The following is a 10,161-nucleotide window of genomic DNA, read 5'->3' on the forward strand; positions in this document are numbered from 1 at the left end:
AATGAGAGTGCGGTAAAATTGGCTACCAATCCGGTCCAACACTCAAGAACCAAGCATATTGATATACGACATCACTTCTTAAGGGATCATGTTGGCAAGGGAGATATCTCTATTTATTCCATTGGCACGGATGATCAATTAGCAGACATTTTTACAAAACCTTTGGATGAAACAAGATTTTGTTCTCTAAGAAGTGAAATGAATGTGATCGATATCTCAAATGTGGCTTGAAGTTGATCACACATGTGTCGTATTGCAACTCGGGTCTCAATATGCTCATTATGCTATTTATTTGGTATTATTCGTGCATTTTTCATTTCTAATTGCTCTAGATAGTCTAATTCAAAAATCATGCATTACTCAATTAAATCATATGTATATGCATGCATATCAACTCTTGGATTGGTCAAAATGTCCATATATGAGCATCAATTCGGATTCGGAATTCAAAATCAGAAAGTGGACAACAATTGGAAAAATGAGTATCAGGCTGCGGACCGTCCGCCCATGGACCGCGGACCGTCCGCAGCATCAGGAAATGGACAGTCCGATCAGCCTCGCAGACCGTCTGAGATCATCAGGGCGCGGATCGTCCGCCGTCCCAGCGCGGACCGTCCGCGACAGGACAGAAAAAGGGGCAGTGGCCGCAGACTTGCCAGTAGTGCTCATTCGCTTGTTCTCTCTAGCTCTCTTCTCACCAAATACTCTCCTGTGTCAAGTGTGCGCGGACGGTGAAGTGAAGTTGTGCACGGACAGTCCGACAACTTGTGGCAACATTCCCTCAACATGTCTTCATCACGGTATCTTCAAATCTTGTGGATTTCATCAAATTTCTTCAATTTTGAGATTATTTGGGTTTCCTCTCTGATCTGAAATTGAGCAGTGGGTTTCAAAATCTGATTGGTGGGATTGATAGTTCTCTTCAATGTGAATGCTATGCAAAATTTTGAACTTGTTTGGCTGGGTATTATTTGCAAACACATCAAATTGAACACTTGTGGCGGCTAGGGTTCTTGGGTCGCCCCTGGTCGGTCGCGGACCGTCCGCCTGGTGGGCGCGGACCGTCCGGGCCTCTGGCGCGGACAGTCCGGCCCCCTAGCGCGGACCGTCCGGACCCTGGCAGAGCATTACCATTCCATTCTTTTTATAAGTGGTGATTGGTATCAATTATTTATCTATGGACGTCTGTCACCTTGTTGCAGTGGTTTTGGTGGTCTCCGCAAGAAACTTGCAGGTCGCTTTAAATCCAAGCGCCCTCGTGGCAATGATGATGACTACACACCGACCACTGATTCAGAGGCCCAATCTTCAGCTGGGGGCACTGAATCCATGGATGCTGAAGATTTTCCTCATGTTCATCCTGATTATCCCATTGATATCCAAGGATGGACTTATCCCAAGCGGAGATTTTCTATGGCTGAGTACTGCTCTAGACGGACTGTGAACCAGTATAATCTGCCATCTGATACAAATATCCCGTTTTTCCACACTCAGCTGCAGTTTGATGTCTTTTGGGGCACTCTGGTGGATACCAATTTCCACAAGCATCAAGTGATTGATTGGTCCTTCTTGCTCAGTCAATCAGTCATGGAGGGTCTCATCCCTAAGTTTGAAACATGTGGATTATATCAGTTTATGGGCCAACGCACAGATTTCAATGAAATGGCTGTTAAGCAATTCTTGGCTACTTCAGAGATTGATATTGAAGCAGAATCTATCACCTGGATGACTGGCTTCAAGCGCTATTCTGCTTCCTTTGCTGACTTTGCCGCTGCAAACAGTCTGAACTATGGCACCATTTCTGCTGGGCTGGATCTTTATACTGAAGATAATTTTGAGGATTTTGTGCAGTTTTATGAGCCAGCCAGGCTCGGTATACCCAGGAGGTTTGGAGAGACAGCAGGACTCAGACATCATCCTGCTGTCATCAACAAGATTGCTAGAGTCACCATTCTTCCCAAGAGTGGTGATAAGAGTAAAATTCGAGATAAGTTCTGGAACATAATCCAGCACATCATGAATGGTGAAGTCATGAACATTGTTCTTTTCATGATGAGGCAGCTTAATGATTTGAAAATGGACAAGAATCAAAATCTGGCATATGCTCCATACATTATGGCTCTCATCAAATCCAAGACAAGATTTGAGGGCCCATGTGAGATTGTTCACACACCATTCAGGCCTTTTAAGAATGAGATAGGATTTCTCACCAGGCCTCTCACTCCCTTCCCAGATGATGAGGAAGACCCTGGCTATGAGGGTGGAGCAGCTCCTAATGTTGAGGGACAGCAGATGCCTCCACCTCCACCTCCTCCTCAGCCTCAGCACTATTGGGAGCCTGCTCCAGGATACTTTGATCCTTATTTTCACCAAATGCAGCAGGGGCTTGAGACTCATATTGATACTCGATTTGAGGGCTTGATGACACATGTGGATCACCACCTCGATGACATGCAGTCTCGCTTTGACAGTAACTGGGATGCGCTCAACTCTGAATTTTCTGACTTTCGTGATCAAATTCACACTAATGTCACTGATCCCATCATGTCAAGGCTGAATAATATGCAACAGAGTTTTCAAGATAACATGGGTGCTCTCTCCAGTCAATTTGACAATCTTTCAACAAATGACAACATGCATGATATTAGTCAGAGGCAGCAGCAGCTCCAGCAGGATTTTAGCCAGTTCTCCTCCCTGTTTGACACCTTCAGCACTCATTACTACAACTTGCATCCTCCGCCGAGTGATCAGTGAGGTCTCTCCTTTGTGGCAATTGATGCCAAAGGGGGAGAGAAGTGATGAGAAGTTGTCAGGCGTCTCCTTCAGGGGGAGTTGGTGGTTCTATGGAGTTGGTGGTTCTATGTGGACATTAAGACCATGCATATGCATTTTACCTTTTCATGCCGCTTTAGTTTATGTCCTATGCATTTGGAACTTGGTTTGATCGATTAACTCTATGTCGTATGTCTGTGGACTATTATCTGTAATATTCTGTGGGATGAACTATGTTTTAGTTCAAATTACTCTGTGTGTGGTTAATCGAGATGTGATTATAATTGCTGCGCTCACTCTACGGATCGTCTCTTGTATGCCTCGATAACCATGATTGTAGGAAAGTCTCCATCAAGCTCCAATATATTATGTGTGTTATATCCTCAACTTAAAATAATCCTGCACACACTTAGGGGGAGCCTTTCTTGCATACTGAGTTTTATTGGGATTTATCTATCTCTTGGACAGAACTTCAAATCAAGATAAGTCCTATGAAACTCATCTCCAAGATCTATCTTATACCTTAGGTATGAGAGAGATTTGGAGAAACTAAACTTCTCTTTAATATACTATGTGGTGTTGTCATCAATTACCAAAAAGGGGGAGATTGTGAATCATCTAGGCCCCTTTTGGTAATGTTTTGGTAATTAATGACAACTACTTGTGGACTAACGATTCTTGGAGAAATAAGAATGCAGGGTTGGACCACATAGAACAGGAAATGTTGAAGAGTCATACGCATTGGTTGTGGATCAGATGAAGGCAAAGGTATAATATAGGTTTTACTTTTGCCGGTCTTGAGGAGTTTAGAGAAGATACCTGACCGGATTAGTAGGCTAGATAGCCGTACTATTAAGAGGGGTCAATGACTTAGATCTGTGTAAAACTTAGTGCCTCATAGAGCATCAAGTAGTTGCATTTGCATGAGGACTAACAGCGCTTCTCATTTCGTGAGTTAAAAGTTCATTCAAAAGCATGTTTGAGATTTGAGAAGTCTTGGTCGCCCGGACTGTCCGGCCCTTGGGGGCGGACCGTCCGCGACCCTCCAGAGGGTCCGAAGTCTTACCATTTGTGTTGACACTGTGTTCTATTGTACTGCGGATCGTCCGGGCCTTAGGGCCGGACCGTCCGCAGTCCTGACCAAAGGAAGGTGGCTTCGGGTCAGTCCCAGAATTATAGGCGGACGGTCCGCCTGTGAGGGGCGGACGGTCCGCATGTGTCTAACTCGTTTTTGGACAGGGACTGTGTGTTTTTATAGATTTGTACTACGGACGGTCCGGGGGACCAGTCCGGACAGTACTGTCTCAGGTCGCGGACGGTCCGGGATTTATAGCCGGACGGTCCGCGTGTGTTAACTCCGTTTGATCCGAGGCTCGGGTGTTTGAATTTGCCAGGTCGCGGACGGTCCGGCCTTGAAGGGCGGACTGTCCGGACCCACCTTTTGAGACAGCTCTGACATGTTTCAACGGTCATTATAGCCGTTATGTTGTACGGCGGACCGTCCGGCCCTAGGGCGCGGACGGTCCGCGTGTGCGCAGAATTGCCCCCATTTGCACATAACGGTTGGTTTTAGATGGAGGGCTATAAATAGAAGGGTAGCTCGTGTGAGAGAGCTCTCTTGGCCATTCCTTGCACACATTGAGCTCATTTGTGATCCTCCAACTCACTCTCTCACACTCTTTGCTTGAGATTGCATTCCAGTGAGAGATTGAGGGTTCCTAGTGCATTTGCATCATTTGGTGATTCTTGAGGCACTAGGTGGTACACCGAGCAAGCGTCATTGGCTTGTTACTCTTGGAGGTTGCCGCCTCCTAGACGGCTCGGGTGATTGTCTCCGTCGAGCTCTCCAAGAAGATTGTGGAGAAGCCGCGGTGTTGATTGTGAGGGGTTCGCGCCTACCTCGCCGGAGCGGCAAAGGTGACATTAGTGGAATCGAGGTATTGAGTGATTTCTTGTCCACATGGCTCAAAGATCAAGTCGTGTCTTGATAGAGGAGCAAGTGAGAGCTTGAAGTCCACCTCAACGTGGATTAGGGGTGATCGGCAAATCACCGATACCACGGGATAAATTTCGGTGTCTATTCCTTCTAGCATTACTTATTGCCTTGCAATTGATTAGTGTTTTGCTTATTGTTCTTCAAGTATTCAATCTCCGTAGTTGTCTTTCATACATTGTTTACTTATTGACACTAGTAAATTTATTCCTCTTGTCGTATTGATTAAATTTACTTAGTATTATTGTTTTTAGTCAAAACCGTCTATTCACCCCCCTCTAGCCGGTGTCCTAGATCCTACAAAGAGTCAAAGGAAGACAAACAAAGAATCAAACAAAAGGTGCAGACTACGCAGCACCGGACGGTCAGGTGCACAGTCAGCAAACTCGTCGCTCTCGGGTTTTTTCCTGGCTACGTCGAATATAAATTACCGGACAGTCCGCGCGAGGCGCCAGACAGCTGCAGGATCTAGGACACCGGCTAGAGGGGGGGTGAATAGATGATTTTGACTAAAATCAAAAGCACTAGAGAAATTTAATCAATATGACAAGAGGTATAAATTCTCTAGTGATAACAAGTAAACAATCTATGAGAATCAACTATGGTGATTGTATACAAGAAGAACAATATGCGAAATACTAATCACTTGCACGGCAATAAGTAATGCAAGAAAAGAAAGACACCGGATTTTATCCTGTGGTATCGGTGATTTGCCGATCACCCCTAATCCACGTTGAGGTGGACTTCAAGCTCTCACTTGCTCCTCTATCAAGACGTGGCTTGATCTTTGAGCCAAGTGGACAAGAAATCACTCAATACCTCGTTTTCACTAATGTCACCTTTGCCGCTCCGGCGAGGTAGGCGCGAAACCCTCATAATCGACATCGCGGCTCCTCAATCTTCTTGGAGAGCTCGACGGAGACAACACCCGAGCTGTCTAAGAGGCGGCAACCTCCAAGAGTAACAAGCCGAAGACACTTGCTCGGTGTACCACCTAGTGCCTCAAGAATCACCAATGGATGCAAATGCACTAGGAACTCTCAATCTCTCACTAGAATGCAATCTCAAGCAAGGAGTGTGAGAGAATGAGTGGGAGGATCACAAATGAGCTCAAAGTGTGCAAGGAATGGCCAAAAGAGCCCACACACACGAGCTCCTCTTCTATTTATAGCCCTCCTCAAAAAACCAACCGTTATGTGCAACTAGCACACTTTCTGCGCACACGCGGACAGTCCATGCCCTGAGGCCAGACGGTCCGCCGTACAAGTAACAGCTATTTTTCCCGTTCGAAATCTGTCAGAGCTGTCAGAAAAGCGAGGTATGGACAGTCCGCCAACCTTGGTCGGACCGTCCGGGACCTGGCAACTTGGAGCACCAGAGCTCTGACCACGAAGGATTAACATACGCGGACTGTCCGCCATACAAGGCCGGACGGTCCGCGACCTGGGAGTTAGTACTGTCCGGGCTTAGGCCCCGGACAGACTGTAGTACAAACACGTAAAAACACACAGTCCCTTCCCAAATCCATTTGGCACTCGTGGACAGTCCGCCGACCCTGGTCGGACATTTCGCACAATAATACAGGGACTGTGCAGAGAGCAATCTTCTCTGGTCAGGACTGCGGATGGTCTGGCCCAAGGCCCGGATGGTCCACAGTATAAAAGTACAGGACTAGTCTGAAGTGACCACACTTCGGACCCCACTGGATGAATCGCGGACGGTCCGCCCACATGGCCCGGACGGTCTGCCTATCCCATGACTTAGCAACTTTTCAAACACGCTTTTGAAAAGATTTTTAACTCTCGAAATTTGAAGCGCTGTTAGTCCTCATGCAAATGCAACCACTAGATGCTCTATGAGGCACTAAGTTTTACACAAACCAAAGTCATTGACCCCTCTTAATAGTACGGCCATCTAGCCTACTAATCCGGTCAAATATCTTCTCTAAACTCCTGGAGACCGGCAAAAACAAAAACCTATGTTATACCTTTGCCTTCACTTGATCCACAACCAATGCTTATAAGTCTCCAAGATTTTCTGTTCTATGTGGTCCAACATGCATTCTTATTTCTCCAAGAACCGTTAGTCCACAAGTAGTTGTCATTAATTACCAAAACATCACTAAGGGGCCTAGATAATTCACAATCTCCCCCTTTTTGGTAATTGGTGACAACACTACATATTTTATCCAAGAGAAGTTTTGATTTTCAAATCTTCCTCATACCTTAGGTATAAGAAGAATTTTAGAGATGAGTTTCATAAGACTTATCTTGATTTGAAGTTCCGTCCGAGAGATAGATAAGTCTTAACAAAACTCAGAGTGTAGGAACAACTTCCCCTATATGTGTGCATGATGTTTCTAGTTGAAGATATGACACACATAATCGATCAGAGTTTTGATGGAGATCTTCCTACAGACATGGTTATCGAGGCATACAAGAAGTAATATGTAAAAATAAGCGCACCATATTTAATCACTCCTCGATCAACCATTCACAGAATATATCGAACTAATAAAAACATAAGATTTAACAAACATAGTTCAATCCACAGAATATTACAAACATTTGTCCACAAACATAAGACATAGTTCACCAAATGCATAAGGTCATAAAGTTCAAATTGTAAACATGCATGCATATGCAAAGTCTCAATGTCCACATGAGCTCCCCCTGAATATGACATCCCCCAACTTCTCTTCTCTCCCTCTTTGGCATCAATTGCCACAAAGGAGGGATCTCACTGATCACCAGGTGGAGGGTACATGTTGTAGTAATGAGTGCTGAAGGTGTCGAAGAGAGAGGAGAACTGCCTGAAGTCAGTCTGGAGCTGCTGTTGACTCTGACGGATATCCTGAATGCTTTCATTGGTGGACAGGTTGTCAAATTGACTGGACAAGGCTCCCATATTATCCTGAAAACTCTGCTGCAAGTTGTTCAGTCTAGTCATAAGAGGATCATGAATAGTTTCTTGGATGTGAGAGCAAAATTCAGAAAGCTCAGAGTTCAGTGCATCAAGGTTATCATCAAAGCGAGACTGCATGGCATCCATGCGTTGGTCCATATGGGTCATCATGCCCTGAAAGTGGCCATCCATGTGTGTCTGGAGCCCTTGATGCATGTTCTGAAAGTAAGGATCAAAATAGCCTGGACCAGGCTGCCAGAACTGCTGAGGCTGAGGAGGAGGTGGAGGAGGAGGCATCTGCTCAGCTGCATCAGCTTCAGGAGCAACTCCTTCATCATCGCCAGCTTCTTCCTCATCATCTGGGAAAGGAGTAAGAGGCCTGGTGAGGAATCCAATCTCATTCTTGAAAGGCCTAAAAGGAGTGTGAGCTATCTCACAACGCCCCTCAAATCTGGTCTTAGCCTTGATGAGAGCCATGATGTATGGAGCATAGGCCAAGTTTTGGTTCTTGTCCATCTTGAGGACATTCAATTGCCTCATCATGAATAGCACCACATTCATTACCTCACCATTTATGATATGGTGGATGATGTTCCAGAACTTATCTCTGATCTTGCTCTTATCTCCACTCTTTGGAAGAATTGTCACTCTAGCAACTTTGTTAATAACAGCAGGATGATGCCTCAGTCCTATTGTCTCACCAAACCTCCTAGGAATGCCCAGCCTTGCTGGCTCATAGAATTGCACAAATTCTTCAAAGTTATCCTCAGTGTACAAATCAATCATAGCTGAAATTGTATCATAGTCCAAACTATTTGCAGTAGCAAATTCAGCAAAGGTTGCAGAATACCTCTTGAAGCCAGTCATCCAAGTGATGGATTGCTCATCGATGTCAATCTCAGCAGTGGCCAGGAATTGTTTCACAGCCATCTCACTGAAGTCTGTCCTCTGGCCCATAAAGTGATAGAGACCACATGCCTCAAATTTTGGAATCAATCCCTCCATGACTGATTGACCCAGCATAAAAGTCCAATCGATAACTTGATGTTTGTGAAAGTTTGTATCCATTAGTGTTCCCCAGAAGACATCAAACTTAAGCTAAGTATGAAAAAATTGAATATTGGTGTCTGAGGGCAGATCATACTGATTAACTATCCTCCTGGAGCAGTACTCAGCCATAGAGAATCTCCTCTTTGGATAAGTCCGTCCTGTGATGTCAATTGGATAGTCGGGATGAGCGTGTGGAACATCTTCTGTGTCCATAGAAATGCTACCCCCAGCTGAAGATTGGGCCTCTGAGTCTATAGTTGGATTATAATCTGCATCATCTGCACGAGGGTGTTTTGACTTGAAACGACCGGCAAGCTTCTTCCTAAGACCACCCAGACCATTACAATATATATGAGAAATAGCCACTGGTGAATAGGTGACAACGCCACAATATAGAGAAAGAAAGTGTAACTTTCTGTCAGGGGCCGGATTGTCCGCGCTAGGGGGCCGGACCGTCCGTGCCAAGGAGCCGGACTGTCCGCGCCATCCTGGCGGACGGTCCGCGACCGTCCAGGGGCGATTTTTAGAACCCTAGCCGCCCCATTCATTCAATCAACGATTCGACAGAAAATAACCATCCAAATCGGTTCAAATTTTTGCACAATATTCACAATGAGTAACACTAGCAATTTCACCAATCAAATTTATAAATCCACTGCCCAATTCTAGATCAAAGAGAAAATCCGAAGAATCCCCAAATTTGAATAAATCTGACAAAGTCCTTGAGATTTTGAAATACCGAGATGAAGACATGGTTGATGAACTCCAAGCAATCTCCCGGATAGTCCGTGCGCAAGTTCGCTTCACCGTCCGCTCACAATCGATAAGAGTCACCTTTTGGCGTGTGGAGTGAGAGAGAGAGAGGGATAAGCCTTGAAAGTGACACTCTGACTGCCTCTGCCTGACTTATCAGTCTGTCGCGGACGGTCCGCGAGGGGTCGGTGGACGGTCCGCGCCCTGTCACTTCAGACTGTGTGCTCTGCTGACTCGAACTGTCCAGATCCTGATATGGTAGACGGTCCGCGACTTGATACTCAAATCTCCAAACTTTGTCCACTTTCTGATTTTGAATTTCAAATTTGAGTTGTAGCTCATATATGGACATTTTGACCAATCCATGGGTTAGTATGCATGCATATACACAAGATATATTTGGGGAATACAAATTTTCATATAAAACTATTTAGATTAAACAAGAATAAAAAATTCATAAAAAATACCCAATAAATAGCCTAGAGAGCATATTTAGAATTGAAATGCAATACTACACATGTGTATTCAACCTCAAGCCACGTTTGAGAGATCTATCACATTCATTTCACTTCTTAATATGCAAAATCTTGTTTCATCTAATGGCTTTGTAAATATATCGGCTAATTGATCATCCGTGCCAATTGAATATATAGTGATATCTCTCTTTCCAACATGATCTCTCAAGAAGT

The sequence above is a fragment of the Zea mays genome, chromosome 4 (assembly GCF_902167145.1).
Source record: "Zea mays cultivar B73 chromosome 4, Zm-B73-REFERENCE-NAM-5.0, whole genome shotgun sequence".
Taxonomy (NCBI): domain Eukaryota; kingdom Viridiplantae; phylum Streptophyta; class Magnoliopsida; order Poales; family Poaceae; genus Zea; species Zea mays.